This window comes from Falco punctatus (genome assembly GCF_963210335.1).
Source record: "Falco punctatus genome assembly, chromosome: 2".
NCBI lineage: Eukaryota > Metazoa > Chordata > Aves > Falconiformes > Falconidae > Falco > Falco punctatus.
The window spans coordinates 47,599,782-47,616,214 of NC_137581.1; the positions used below are offsets into that span (position 1 = coordinate 47,599,782).

Below are 16,433 nucleotides of genomic sequence, written 5' to 3' on the forward strand. Positions count from 1 at the left end.
AAATCCCAAACGAGCAAAATATCAGATAAATCCTTTTAAATAGGCATTTAACATGCATATACCCTTTGGACATTTTTTTTTTTTTCAGTGGGAAGCAAAGTAATGAAGGATACTCATGAAGAACCTCTAATACATGATATTAACCGCTTACCATAGGATGACTAAACTACAAGCTCTGATCCTTCCAGGTATGAAAGATGTGGGTGTTTTGTTTTAGTCTGTGGCTTGTAAATATCTGAGAGGTAGACTAATTTTCTGAAAGTCTGACTCTATTTACTGTAAATGTAATTTTCCCTAAAAATATATTGACTTTTAACACTGCTCTTCATTTCTTTTGTTTCACTGGGTGGGACAGATTCTTAGGGTAGGTCGATCTTGTTCAGAGATGAAGACTAGACCGATTCCAGGTCTTGCCAGGGACAGATATGAGCAAGGAAAAGTAGTTTAAATCTTGGGGGTTTTAAAGGTAGCTATTGTTGCCCAGTTTCTAAAAACTAAATGGAATTTCCTCATGCCTAGTGTTGTTGAAGTCAACTTCTCACTGAGACACCAACTTTAAGTTTATCTATCTATGGGAAAAAGAGTATCTGGAAGCCTCTGGATTAAATTGGGCTATTTACTTTTTTAACAACTCTGGATAATTAAAGTTTTAGTGACAGTAGTAATTGTTCCCGCCTTAGCTTTGCTGCTTGTAAAAAGAGACTAGTGTGCCTAAAGTTTTTTATTTTCTTTCTTTCCTGAAAGTTACTAAATATTTAAGTCTAGTTATATTTTAGTTTCCACTTCAGAGGCTGTCTATACGACCACATCAGTGGCCATTCTGTCTTCTGGTCTGGAAGTTTCAGCTTCTTAGGAGGAGTTAATGTGTAAAGAACTGGTAATTCTCATTTTTCACATTATCTTAGGGCTTCTCTTCCACTTTTATGCAAAATGGTTTAGTAATAATGGAAGCTAAAACATTAAAGGTCTGTTTATCACTGGCAGGCCTTTAACATTTAGCGGCCCAGATTTAAGATCATGCTTAAAACTTAGTCGTGCTTTTCTGTGTATTTTAGGAGCAGATCTTTTGCATTCGATGCTGAAGAAATGTAAGAACTGTAGACTCTTTTTTCTCCTTAATTGAAAGCCACATTTATTTATTTGTTTTCTTGCTCATTAATTTTTCATCCTCAATGGATTATTTATAGAAATACTTTAAAACTCAGTATTAGAAGGTTTCGTAAGGAAGGGAAATGTGGATGTTGCTCATCTGCATTTAGCCAAAGGCTACTGGGCATGGTTACCTCAGTGCCTACACACAACTGCATGTCTCCAAAAACAAGTGGCAGTGTTGGATGCAGTGACTAAATATTTCTCCCCATTCCCACATCAGTGATATATTTGGACCTGTAAGAATTAAGGATTCAGAATTAAAAAAAGAATTTGTATACTTTCCATCCATATGAAGAACTAAACGCTATTGTTTCCTTTTCTTTCAGGTGTTTTTTAGCCTGTGTTATTTGAGATCAAAATTATAAACATTCAACACCGGCAAAGGGTAACATGAGATGACTAGACTGAAAATTACAGAAAGCAATATTTACATAAAATGAAAAGTGTTTCCAACAACAACAGGATGTCACAATTAGAGAAATAAATTTTCAATTAGAGTTTCATCTTTTTGTTGAACTTTCAGGTGGTTGTTTTAATGCCTTATAATAATGATGAGGTACTATCAGGTTTTAAAGTGTGAAGAAAAGAAGTTATGCAAACATAATGATCAATAATCAGTTGCTAAACTGTATTCCAAATGAGTTGAAATATAAAATGTGGGCTAACATTAACAGCCATTTGAATTTAGAAAGTGCTGTTTCAGAAAATCAGGCAAATGTTTCACATATCAAATTTCTAGTGATCTATTAGCATAGGTTTTGATTCAGTTATGTATTAGACTTTCAGGTTTTCTATATCCCCTAAATTATCTCTGGCCTCTTCAGTTTCCTATGGTCATTTCTCTCTCTCCCCCCCCCCCCTCATTTCCAGTAAACCCAGGAAAGTAGAAAAATATGTGAATAACTCAGTATTATTCAAATTACCTAAGATACTGTGCAAAAATATAAAGCTCTGATCACTCCAGTATAAGCAATAAGGCTGCAAATTATGTTTTCTAGTAAAAAAAAAAAATAATTAAGAAAAATCTAACAATGCACTTTCTGGAGAAGTAAATCATTGTTAAGACCTTCAAGTCTGTATGCTTCCAGAAGAGTTGATGATGTCCTAGTAGGCAGCATATAAGCACAGTATGCAATGTCTGTTTGGCTCTTTTAAACAGAAGTGGGGAAAAAAATAATTGGGTTGATAGTGTGAAAAAAATGGAATGGAAAGAGCTTAGGAAATAGAATATGACATACTGCTGAGTAGATTACTAGTCTGTAAATTTACTTAACGCTAGGTAACCAAAAAGTGGTGCTGTCTACTCAAAACTATTTCTATGGTTCCAGTTACAGCTTCGATGCAGGGTGGTGGGATGGTAGGTGGGGATGGGGGTTTTCGTTGGTTTTTGGGTTTTTTTTTTATATGGCTGGTTTGAGAGTCTTTATCCAGGAGCAGTTCAAGGTAAAATAAAACATAAACATTTTTAATAAGAGGAACTAGAAAACACAGCACGTCCCTTAAATTTTGTTTCTCAAAAAATATATGTTCCAGAGTCAAGCTCTTTCCTACCTGTACGTCCCTTAAATTTTGTTTCTCAAAAGATATATGTTCCAGAGTCAAGCCCTTTCCTACCTGTTCCCTGTCTGACCCCATGACTTCTACATTCCTGGGAGTACAGACAGCTTTAGGAGGAAAGGATACTCCCACGTAAAACCCTGTTAGTTCAGATTCTCAGGGAGCTTGGGGCACAGGTCTGTTCTAACAGCCCTAGCTGCAGATCTCTCTTCTTGGGCAGTTATTCAAATCACTGGGATATTGTATATATACTCATTCATCTATGTTTAAGACTCTCTTTCTGTATCCCAGCTGGAAAAAGTTGCCCAAATGTAGTCTCATAAAAAACTCCTGTATTCCAGGGTGATAGGAAGGGCTTGAGACACACTTTTTAATGTTTTGCTCAGTCCTAACAGTCCATGCTGGCTCTTGTGAAGACCTTGTCCATCCATGGTCAATAGTCTGGATATGCCAGAGTGCATAATTCACTGGTCTGATTTCCAATCTGGTTACTGGATGACTAAGTTTTGGGCTCACAGTATTCAGGCTCCCTTACTGAATTGCAGCTGCACTTCCACACATTGAAAAAAAAAAAAAAGTAAATGCAGCTTCTATAGATTCTCAGTCTATAGACTCTTATCTATAGATAATGAATTACTCCTCCATATGCAGTTCAGCTTTCCCTTGCATTGGTAACAGTTAACAAATACTGTGCAATTAACCCTTCCTCTTGCCTACTTCTAAACAATAAATTCACATAAGCTTTTGGTTTTTTTCAACTAGAAAAATATCATGTGCAAGTTTTGTTAAAAACAGCAAGGTGCACTGACCCTTCTGTTTGTGCAAACTTACAATGTTATGTTGCAAAGAAAATCAGAAACAATACACCTCCTTCTGTCTCCAGCCTTCTGACATGCTCAGAGATCTCAGTGACATGAAGTATACATAATTAATCAACAACCACCCTCTGAGTACACTCTCAGCATGTTTGCCAATGGAAGTCTGCAACCTACTACTAAGCAATTTCTCATGGCAAGGTCAGGGATCAAATAACAGGAGGCTTAAATGATCCAGCAGGCAGATTAGATAAAAAGTGGAAGACTTGCCCCAAAAGGACATGTTACCTTTTCTCCCTCCATCTACAGCTTCGTCGATAGTACAGCTTCTCGTTTCATGAAGAAAGGCTAATAAAGACAGTGTGATGAAAACTTTGGTGAGATAATCATCTTTAGGGCAAAAGCTCTATCTGAAAACAAAATACCGTATTTTATTTAAAGCAATGTACCAGTGTTTTAAATATCTGATGATTTGGTGACATTTTTCTTCCTTTTAAACAAATGTTATCTGTTTACTTATAAAACACAATCTTAGAAAATGAAAGCTCTGTACCTAAACAATATCCATATTAGAAAGGTTATTTATTGATATTCAAAGTGTGTTTAGTCTAACATCACATCTTCAGCAGGCTGGTAGGTGGGACTTTTAGTGACCTTCTACAAGTTCCTTCACCGGTCAGTTCAGGTGTGCCTTTCTCACAGCTGAAAGTTGGTAGGAAGATGTGCTCTACTCACTGCAGTCCATGGAAAGCCCTCACCAGAGCAGGGGAAAAACGTGAAAGGGAAGGAGCAGAAGAAACTGCTTCATACTGACCATACCCACCTCCATCCTTCGACACTCAGGGCGGGTAAAGTAGTCAAGTAAAGAACTGATGCTAAGTGTAGGAGAAAGAGGAGGGAGAGGTGGTGTTTTAATGTTTGTCTTTGTTTCTCACCACCCAAATCCTTTTTTGTTGGACCTTGCCACTGGCTGGCTGAGCCTGTGGACAGCTGAGATAGCCCTCTCAGTAAAGAAAGATAAAGATAGCCTTCAGCTCCCTCGGGGGCTGGTGCCCAGGATCTTCACAGCTGGGGAGAAAAGAGCATTGGAAAGGCAGTCTTACTATAATGTAGTCCATGCTGTGGGACAGACTATGAAGTCCTGAGCCAGAACTTTTGACAATTTCTATGAGATCCCTGTTTTCTCCACTTGGCTCAGAAATACAGCCAGGCACTGGCCTGGAGTGATTAAAGTCCTATGTACAAATGGATGATCAATAGGAACGAGCCAAATAAAGGTTACTTAGGGGAGGGAGTATAAAGAAACAGGACAATGTACAGTAATAGTATTCCCTTTCTGCAGTTAAGGGATTTCCTGAGTCAGAGGACAAGCCAGTAAAGCACCTGTCCTCCACAACTTTGTCTAATTATTGCATCCAGCTGCACATTTGCCTCCTTGTCGTCCTGTGGCAACAAATTCTAGCAATGTGATTTCTTTAAAAAAGAAAAGAAAAATGAAAGCCTTGAATTTATTTTGATTTTCTGGCTGCTATTTTTATTGTTTGTCTCTTAGTTCTGTTACAGAATATAATAAATAATTGATATCTGTGCATTTTCTCTATAACATTTATGATTTTAGAAGCCTGTAGCAGTCATCTGTTCTAAAGTACCTACTCAGTTTAATCTCTGCTTAGATAAAAGCTATTCCATAGCTCTGATTATCCTTGCCATTATTTTCTATGCTTTTTCTACTTTCATGATGGCTTATTTGAGGCAGGTGACCAGAATCATAAAAGATGTTCAGATGGTGCTATGATGTTGATTTATACCATAGCATAAGGATGCTTTGATTTGGTTTTTATATTTTCCTAGGATTTTCTAACATACAAATTGCATTTCTATAGCTGCTTAGTATTTAACTATTTTTTTAAAAACTATCTGTAATGACTCCAGTGTCTCTTTCCTGGATGATAATACGTAGTTGGAAGTGTATATTTGGGAAGATTTGTTTGTCTCCTTTTATGTTTCTTTCTGCTTATACGGATTGAATTTCACTACTCTTTTCTTTACCCAGTCACCCCGTCACCATGTGATCCTGCTACATTTTTACTGTCAGCTTTGACTATCCTCAACAGTTTTGTGTCATTGGCAGGCTCTGTCACCTGAGTAATCTCCCACTTTTTGTGTCAGTTCTGAATATATTGAACACATCACATCACTGAGGGGCCAACTAGTAGCCTTCCCTTGCTGTGAAAGGTGATCATGTATCCACAACAAGTGTTTCCAAGTTCCTGAGTGATTAGGTATCTATCTGATAGAGGTCCAAGTCATGTGAAAGGTCTTTCAACTTTCCCATCATCGGTTTCCTAAAAGCTTTGGAGGCTACTCACCTTTTCTCCAGCAACAGTGATAATCTCAGGAGCATTTTCTATGTCCTTAGTCATGTAAATACTATTTTTATGATGTACACTGCCTTCACTAACACCTGTCAAGCAGGAAACGCCAGAAAGTATTCTGGCAACATGAGAAGCCGTCCCCTTGTGTAGCTTGCTGAAAGGCTAAAAAAGAAAAGAAATCTGAGTTCTAATGCATATACATGCACATGTGTTTATTTTTAGTTGTTTGGGGTTTTCTTTTCAAAATGTATGGCTTATCCTTTTGAGGCAATAAGTTACCAGGGTGACTGTGTCCCCCCATCCCAGAATTATAGAGTCCATAGTCTTTTCAGATGTCTAAAAACAATGGCAAAGCAATGTACCTTAAGTTCTTCACTGGGGACAGCTTTATTCCCTAGTGCAGACAGTATATTAGAAACAGGAGAAAAGGGCATCCGGTTGTGGATGCAAAATATAGTCACTTTTTTCAAGATACTGCAGCTTTAACATATTACTGAAGTTAGAGTCTCTAATTTGTGGAAGCTGGCATAAGTATAAATCTATCCCAGGACTTGTGGCATTCACCCCTCACAGAATTGGGATCATAAGTATTAGTGAAAGATTTATTTTTGAAGATTTAAAATTAAAGGCCCTGTCTTCCCAGAAAATTATCAGAGTCAACTATATTCTTCCCAGAATACGCACATTGCAGATACACACTTTCCTGAAAGGAAATAATCTACAACAATTATTACTAAACACATAATTCTGTGCTTTCTTGAAACAAGAGAGTGCTGGAAAGAAACCAAGTCATGTATTTGGATATTTTACATATCCAAATGATTTTTTTGGTTTATTTTAAACACATATATTTTTATTAATGCTGGGCACTAACTTGTGAGAATGTAAGAACCTTCACTGCCTTTTATAAATTAATGAAATTTGGGGCTGCTCAGCAATTTGCAGATTTGGATTCCAGTTATATAGGATATTACACAGCCAGCTACTGAGCTGAAAAGACTTGTTTAACCAAAAGACTGAGCTGAAAGAAAAGACTTGTTTAGAGTATGCCAAAGAGGTAAAATGAGGAGAGGCTTTTGGAAAGAGATTACGGATGGGTATAATTAGGTGAAATATCAGGAAAACACTTTCTAATCGTGAGGATTATTAACCTACAGAACAGTGTCTCAAGGGAACCATTTCAGAGGCAAAGGAATCTACTAGCTGAAATACAAGCCCTAGTCTTTGCTGTCCCATGGTTAATATTCCTTACCCTTTCATAACACATTCTTTGCAGAAACTGTATTTTCTATTTAAAATGTATATTACATTTTATAAATATGTAAATATATATACATATATACAGCTTTACTCTCTCCTTCCCACACCTCCTCCACTCCTTCAACAAACATAGCAGCTACGATATTTAATTTTTGCTCACTGTGCCTGGGACAAGGTCAGTGCAGCTTGGACTTGATCATGCAAACATTTACTCATGTAACTTATCTTACTCTTAGACCTAGCCCAATTACTCCATGTTGAAATCAGCAGCATGTATGGAAGTAATGACTTCCATGGTAGCGACCGTTAAGAGCACTGGGCTCTAATATTGCATTTCATACTGATAAATTAAGGAATATGGGGGCTCGGAAATGCAGCCATCCATACTGTTGCAGTGCTAGAACAGTTTTGTTCTCCGTGTTGTCCTGTGACAGCTAGCATCCTCCAACACAACTTCTGGACCTAGTTTGAGAGTTAGCAAGCTCCCAGTAGGTGAGGGACTGAGTTTTAAAGAATAGCAGAGTTTAATAATTTATCTGTGGTCTTTTCCATGTCAGGTGGTCTCAGAGTTAGAGGATGATCCTGGTACTTCCAATTTACTGAGTTAGCCTTTAATTTTGAAAATCTATATAATCAGTTACATTCCACAGCTTTTTAGTATACAGAAATGTTTATTTGGTATTCATTGTCTCAAAGATACTCTGTTTTCTTGGCTACAGAAGGTAGTACTTGGGAAAAAAGATTACTCACTAAAATTCTGTCCCTTTTCAATGCTAAGTAAAATCTCAAGGTGGAATTCTTTTATAATGCTGATCTGTTTTATCATAATCCATTTGATGAGTTCTAAATTAAGTTTGTGTGCAAGACCACATCATAAGATTGTGCATTAAGACACTAACAAACCTCAAGTGAAGTACATCTGACAAAACATAATTAATCTGACTATATTAATTTCAAAAAATTGCAGCAATTCTCCTTTTTCCTTTTCCTCTTAGTTATTCCAATTATGTGCTTTTATTTTCAGCATCATTTGAAAAAAAAAAAAAATTAGCTAGTTTTCCTTTTTTGGGTAATCCAGGGCTCAGTGCCAATTCCCACCACTGAATTCTTGTGAATGCATGCTGACAATCATCAGTGCAGTGCATGCACAGATTGTCAAAGACACATCTTAATGTTGATTTGTCTTGGAGTCAGTGTTCACAGGAAGGATTTTATTCAATTTTCTTTTTTCACTCTTTATATGATTCAGAGTTTTGTCACCAATCTGCTGTGGTTTTCCCTCGCCTTTTTCTATGAGTTTTGTTCACTGTTTTCTCTTTGCCATCACCCATATCCTGAAGACCTAAGAGTAAAAATAATGCTTTGTATGGCAGGATTTGTATTCTTTATATTTAGCATTTTAAATTTAAGACATCTAATGTGAGGATCACCTGATAAAATGCAGCTATATACAAACTAGTTGTCAAGACTCCATGTATATAATTTTCATGTGATTCATTTTGGTTTAGAGAAGTTATCTAAAGCACATCAGATGAGTTGAAAAAAGTGCTTATTTCTCTCTTCATTATGGAGGTCAGCAGCTGGACTTATGTGATTCTTGCTCCTTAATTACACCACTCATTCAAACTTCTGTCTTCTGTAGTAAAACAACATCTGAGTGAAGCATTCTCATTTAGATTTGACACTTACCAGGGTGGGATAACTTGCCCTGCTTAGATCCTTGTTCGTCTCTGCTGTCAATAAAGCCCAGACAATTAGCCAAAGTAATTACAGTTGGTAGAGATCCTAGATTTTCAGTCCTGTGTCCAGAATGTGGTGTTCACTTTTTCCATGTGAAGAGAGAAGAGACTCCACAGAGGAGTCTTGGTCCTTAGTTTTTGCACAGACTGCTGCTCCGAGCACATGCCCTTACACTGGCTGCAGTGGATGAAATGCCTGTTGTGATAATCCATCTGACCTCTTTAGCTGGAGCCATGAGGTCCTCTTGAATGGATACCTGCTTCAAGCCTGCTAGCTGTGCTACAAAAACCCTTAAATTTTGAGTTACATGTGTTGTATATCGCCAGCATTAGTAAGCTTTGTGTCGATGGCTAATTACCACCGTTTTTGAACGCTGTGCTTTTATTTCAAGGCTGTCTCTTGTCAGCTTTTAACTTTCATACACTGCTTGAACGCCAGACTGAAAATCCCTCTGCTATGCGTGTGACCTCATTAAATCTTTAGCAATAATAAAAATTTTCCGATTCTTCCTTCCCTAGTGTTTGTTTCGTCTCCAGTGCACGTTCCCTCCAATGCAATAACACATTCTTCAGGTGTGGGTGCTGGATCTGGGCTCAGTGTTGCAGTAATTGTTGTACCAGAGGTAATATGATCCCCTTACACCTACTTCATATTTCTCTGCTCATAAATCCCAGAATCATTTTAGGTCTTTTTAGTCACAGAATAACAGCACTAGCTTAATGGCAGTATGTTTTTCCTTATCATAGTCCTTTCTTAGATAACGGTGACTGAAATAATTCCTCATCCTTAAAGTGTGGCCTGAGCTGTCCTTACGTTTTAAAACACATATTATTTCTGCTTAACTTATAAAATGGTGCAGATGACTCTTTTGATGAACTGTATTGACATTTACCATTTTGTTGGTTTGTTGTTTTATTTTGCAATGTACCAATGTCATTAACAATCACTTAACTCTTTCTTACAGATTATTATCAAAATATTTAATGCTATATCATAGAGAGCCAATTTCTGTGGACCCTCATTTAAAAAATTTTCAGTGATGATTTTTCATTACACTTGCATTTAATTGTGGAACAAATTATGGGAAACTTTTCCTTTTCTCAGGCAACCTCTGATTTTTCACTTGAGAAAATTTCAGCCTTGCATTTAGTATTACAATAAGTAATTAATGCTACTAGAGCAAGTAACATAAGAAACTTTCTTTCTGCATTTCATATGACAATTTCATCTATAATTTGGCATATAAAAGAAAGATCTGAATAACAAAAGCGTAAGGTATATTAATTTTCAGAACTTGTTTAAGTCAGCTCACAGCTGGTGTGTGATTTGGGCTGCCTGGACCTCAGGTAACTTCTCTACAGTATCTTCTGGAGTAAAAACAGACTAAAACTATGTGGCAGTTAAAGAACAGCAATGCCAACGGATAGCTGTTTATAATGGGGGCAAGTGTCATGGCAACCAAGCAGACTCACCTTGGGAAAACTGAGACAGTCCAAAAATGTTTTTCAACATACCCCAAGGCCCTGTCACTGCCTATTTTGTTTGCAAAAATACTAGCACTTTCTTGACATTGCTGCATTTTCCCACACCATTATGCTGACTTTGTAGCATTCAGTTGCAAATGTGTACTAAGATGTTATTACTGTTGTTATTATTACTATGAAGCAGGTAAATACAACTCTGAATTTACAGATATAAAAATGACATGCTGAGGAAAACCTTTATGTATATTTATATATATATATATATATGTATGTATGTATGTATGTATGTATATATGTAAAATTGCATCCAACATAAGAGAGTTGCCCTTCAAACTTAACAGGAATTGCTAGCCAGAAAACTTGGCAGAACAGCTACAGTGTGATCGATCCACTTACTGCTGCAGATACAAACTTGTGTGTGAACTTTAAATTCAAAATCTGGCCCCTTTCTTCATTCCTGTTCTCTTCCTCTCTAAATATGTCGACATAGTATATACTACATACCAGAACTTGTACAATATGCACATTCCTCTTAAATGGGTGTTATATTTCTGGAACTGAATCTGGAAGAAAAAAATTATCCTTTTTTTGATTTTTATTTGATGCCCAGTTTGATCTAGATGTTTTGTATGAACCATTAAAAAAAATAATAATTACCAGTTTTAGTGTTTATAACATAAATCTCCAAGTGTGTAAACAAAACAACACAGAAAACAGGTCCCATAAACAGAACATTAAAAAATATAACCTCTTGCTGGAAGTCAGATGAATGGTTTATCTGGAACCTCCTAGGGATTTTCACCATATAAATGCCATGGGTTTAGTCTAAACTTTAAGTAAGAAATGGCAGTGATGCCAAAATTGACTGCAAAAGATCTGCTCTTCATGGAGAAATGATTATTCACATTTATTATCTCCCTTCTCAAAAAAGGAAGCAAGCCTACCAAAAATATAAAAAAAAAAATCCTTATGAGAAGTCCAAGGCAGAATGCCAAAGATAGCATTCAAAATTGCAGTTAGTTAAAATGAGAGGGACTGGATTTGTACAAGTAGAAACTTAGCAGCATGACAGGTCACCCTACAGGCACATGTGCTTCTCCCCGCCACCAGCCCCCACCCCCCCACACACACACCGCTAAATATAGAAAAGAAATAAGGAAAGAAATTGTGGGTTTGTGGGTTGAGTATTGACCTGGGTTTGGTTCCTGTTCTGCTTCCAGTCTTACTTTGAAGAAATCACTAAGGGTCAAACCACATTTGATGTTAATGCAGCACAGTCAATAAAGCCATGCTGCTTTAATCCTTCTAAAAATCCTGTTAGTAATATTTCTGTGCCTCAGTTCCTTACTTCTGACATTATAGCTAACACTATTTCCTTTCTCCTGCCCTTTGTCAATCTTGCCTATTTACACAAAAAAAAGCCCTGTGTATACTTAATTGTCTTAACAAACGCCTGTTAACACAGAACAAGCTCTGGGCACTCTTATCCGCACAGTAAAGTGAAGGAGTGCGCTCAGAACACAAGACAGTTTATAGTCCTAATTCTGATGTTGCTAGAAAGCTGTTGTTTCTGTGCTTTTGCTGTTGCTGGCAATGCTTAGGGTGGTGGGTACGCAGGAATACTCTACAGCTTCTATCAGTTGAGCAGATGCAGCCAAAATCCAGAATGGCATGGAAGCTTTGTAGGTATTTTCTTTCTTTCTTGTACCCTATGGTCCAGGTTGGGCATCTGGCGGATCAGTACAGCCATGATTTGCAATTCTGAGGGTGTTTTGAGGTACCTTGGGCCCTCCTTGGCCTCTATAGAGCCAGACTTGAGTTCATCAATAACCACTGTGCAGTTCTTTCCCCTGTGAGACTGTGATTCAGCATCCAGGGATTTTGTCACTACTTTTCTTCACTGAAGTACAGACTAGTGATGCACAAAACAAATGATTTAGTGTGAAATTTCTACCTTATCTTAGTAGATCTAGTTTCTTGAATTCTGAGTGGATACACCAAGGGAACAATTTCCTCACAGTTTTTTGTTGTTTTTTTTTTCCTGTGGCTAGGAAGCAGATATGCAAAGGCAATGGAAATGAGATGGAGTTTTATTCAGAGTTTCATTAATGTATCTCACTTCCGGGAGAACAAATATCACTCGCACTAGGGAGAATTGATGAAGACTGAAGGTGTAGAAATGTATTCAAAGTACTCGCATAGAACCTGAGTGTTCTCAGCTAAAAATCTTTGCAGTTTTTATAAAATGCAAAAGAACAGATAGACTGCTTTCTTCACATCTAATTGCACTGGGTATCAAAAGATTATCTCTTCTGAAAAGTAAACATTTCACAGTAGCTGGTCTGGTCTGGGGTTTTTCTCTTTGTTTCTTGTTTGTTTTAATGCAATGATTCAGAAGTTCCTTGCCTAGAGAAGGAATGGTGATACTTAAACTTAGTCTTCTAACTAGTGACAAACATACAGAGCAAAGCAGATCTCTGTTCATTAGAAAAACTATAGACTGTACTGCACCACAGTAGTCAGCTGTGCCAGTAATTTTGACATTCCTTTGCAAATTAGCCAGGCTTTGTGAGTACAGGTCTACTTTACTGCACAGGGGGGCTTTCAGCTCTTGGAATCTGGCAGGGGTTCAAGATCAAAGTGTTGCTTTGAACCCACTTGTTAGCCATGCAAAATAAACACAATTCACCTTGCAGTAAAAAGCCGGGGGGTGGGGGGGAGAACATTTTCAAAAACTCTTCAAATGCAAATTCAATACTTACACTATAGCTACTAAATTAGACCAAGGAAAAAAATAATCAAAATGCTGTGAAAATTTATCTACAAGCAAGTCTTCTACACAGGGAGAAATTACTTTTATATAATTTTTTTTCCATGAACACAATTGCAGACAATGCTTAAAGCACAGAGAGCATCCTGATGTTGCCATAAAAAGTTCCCTGGCTAATTATTTGCCAGTACAACTGTTCACTTCCTGTGGTGGATTTATGCTAAATCCTGTTATTAGTCTTGCTCTGCAATTGCTATTGTCTGTGACTGGAAGCAAGGCTCAAAGGCTACAGTCAGCCTTTTATTACAAAACATGTGAATGGAGATTTGACCCAATGGTCGACCACTTCCCCTTTTGGTTTTATGTAAGCTGCTGAGCCTTTCCCTATAAATCACTATGTTGAAATGAACTTTTACTCTTTTTCTTCTCCTCTTGCAACCCTGTAGAGTTTTGGGTTTTGGTTTAGGGTGTTGGTTTTTGGGTTTTGGTTGTTTGTTTTTTTTCTTTCCAATAAGGCTTCTTTCTTTTTTATTCTTTATGTTTTTCCTTTCCTTTAAAGAAAGCTTTTCAGAACCCTTTAATTACAAACTATCACCAAGGTCTCCTACATCATGGGAAACATAAAAGAAATGCTTGAAGTCTTGAGAACTGTGCAATTCCTGAGTGTTTGTGTTTAAAAAATAAGCAAATGCCCCCCTCCCCTAAGTATACATTGTCTAAAGCATAATACAAAAAATAGTTTACTAACAAGCAAAACTTAAAAACAATTACTGTACAAATGAAAGACTTCCTATCATATGGAAACTGACCACATATTTGTCTGAAGTATTTTATACTTTATGTGTTCAGGCAAAATTTGGCAAACATTTTTTACTGGAAAATAAAAGCTTGCTAATGTAAATATATAGAGACGCAGGGATGAAAACTGTCTGTAAGACTGAAACATTTCTGAGAAGTTTAGTCATTACAGATGGAGGACCTAGTCCTGCAGTCATTGGACAGAATAAAATTCTCATTAAAGTGATAGAGCCAAATGCTCAGTAAGGGCAAAAGGAGATTTACTTGCATAATTATGTTCAAGCTAGATACCTGTTTTTGTTGGCACTTGCGTCACATACCTGTTGTTCTTTTCATTTAAATTTAAATTATATTACTTAAATTAATAAGCCCTTGGAACTAAAACTTATTATTGAAGTATTATTCGTAATCTTTTTCCTCCTCATACCAATATAAATTGCAATACTTGAACTTAAACTGGTGTGCCTCGAATCCCTTTTTCTGTAGTTAAATTCACTGAGATTTGCCACTGACTGCAAGAAAGTAAAACTAAACTTGCAAACAAGTGAAATAGAGGTGGATGCAGGGAATGCTCAGACCAGTTTCTTTCATGTTTCCAAAGCACAAAAAGAAATCTTCCAGTGATATCTAAAATACTTTTGCAGTGGTCTGATAACCGGTTACTCATAAATAATAGTGCAATAGTTAAAAAAACCACAACAACCTAGCCATAACTGTCCGGTGGAAAACCATTAACAGTTGGCAGCTACAAATGTCAAAATTGAAACAGTGGCAGGCTGCAAGCACCTCCCTCCAGCTCATTCCCTCTACCAAGTTTAGACAGATCCACATCTGTTGTTTAGAGAAAGTGAGACTGAAGAGTAGCCAAAATACCCTCTTTGTTTCAGATCCAGAGTTTGAAGTGCCTTGTCCAGGGTCATACTAAAACTAACATCTTTAAGAACGCTGCAGGATGGACTCATCTATATTTGTTCACCCAGATGACCACTACATCTGCCTTTAGACAGGAGGCTAGTTCATATTCAGTCTCCAACCTCAAAATACACCTGGAGCAAAGAGTTCAAACCACTAAGGTAGTGTTCAGGAGGACTTTATTAATAGTTGGCTACTACTTGGATTAACAGTTAATTTGTCATGTTAATCCACTCGTGCATCCTGTTGAGGCAAATCCTGTCTTCCCTGACCCAAGCCTAAAGAGCTGGGCTTTGCTCGGGAGCATGCCTCAGGCAGCAGGATAGTTTTCTTTCGTTTTTGTTTTGTTTTTTTTTCCTCAAGTGCCACAAAGCACTGAAAATGCCGTGGCTATTGCCACCACAGTAACATCTCCACTAGTTTTGCTGTGGGCAAAGCCTGACTCCCAGCAGGAGTAGCAGGATTTTGCCTTCATAGCTTATGAGTGTTAGCTGTTCACGTTTTAAGATTTTTAATTTAAAAAAAAAACTTTTTTTTTTTTGACTTCTGTTTTCTTTCTAAAACATCTTTACAGATAGTTTTTCAGTTATTTGTTAAGAAACAATGCCTAAAATCATTAATTATATTGTGTAAACTGCTGATCTAATTTGAGGGGAATGCATTTAAGGAGAATGTTTTACATATGACCTTTCTGAGAAAGTCACAATTTCTTCGTGTAATCTGAAGCGCCCATCATAATTTCTATAGACTTTGTTGACATCTCCTGCTGAGTGTAGAGCTGATCAGCTTCTGACTTCCTGGGAAAGAGCTCCACTAACAAGGCTGCCCCTATTCCTTCATGTTAGCAAATGGTTCTGCCTTCTGGGCTGAAACCTCCTCGCGCTGGAGACAGTGGCAACTTGCACTGCTGCTGTCAGTGGGATGAGGACCAGTGTGCCTTTGTCTGTGGGAAACTCACAAAGAGTCTGTACCTCCAAAACAGATTCCAAAAACAATCTGAGAATTTGGTAAATCTAGTAAAGCTGACAAATTTGCTTTACTACCATGTCCACAAAATTCAACATTTATTTACACAAAATATTAGTTTGCATATTTTAGGCGAAAAGGGGATGTCAATCCTTTGTGAAAAGTGAGGTTTAGTTCCTAATTAACAATATATGTCCTGTAATTTTAATCAATTTATTAAATGTAGAATGTGCTGAATTTTAGTGTGTGCAGACACTGAGGAAAAGAAACCACTCACAAGTCAATTAATTCTGCACAATTTATTCCTTCCTGGGATTTAGAGTTTTGTTTTGCAAGTTTAGTGTGACTATTTACAATGCTATTAAAAATAAAATGAGTTGTAATTTAGTATGAAATTATTCAGAAAGTTCATCATGTTTTCACCAGTAACAAGACCACATATAATAAAAGCTATTAAAAATCAACATTTGCTTATGGTTGCTACACAGTAGGTATCTCCAAATATTTTGAAAGAAGTGTTGTATAACACCAAGTGGTAATTGTTGACAAATGTTAGTTTTTATAGGAAACTTGGAAGATGGAATTTACAATGAATCTATTGAAA

The 16,433-nt window shown here is 37.0% G+C and overlaps 1 protein-coding gene across 1 annotated transcript in view; it reads right to left on the reverse strand.

The window, feature by feature from the left end:
- Nucleotides 1-5,437: 5,437 nt before the first annotated feature.
- Nucleotides 5,438-16,433, reverse strand: part of SPRY2 (sprouty RTK signaling antagonist 2) — a 76,294-nt gene continuing 65,298 nt past the window's right edge. The window contains exon 6 of the mRNA XM_080374601.1: nucleotides 5,438-12,789. The gene's annotated coding sequence lies outside the window, so the exon portion shown is untranslated. The remainder of the gene's footprint in view (nucleotides 12,790-16,433) is intronic.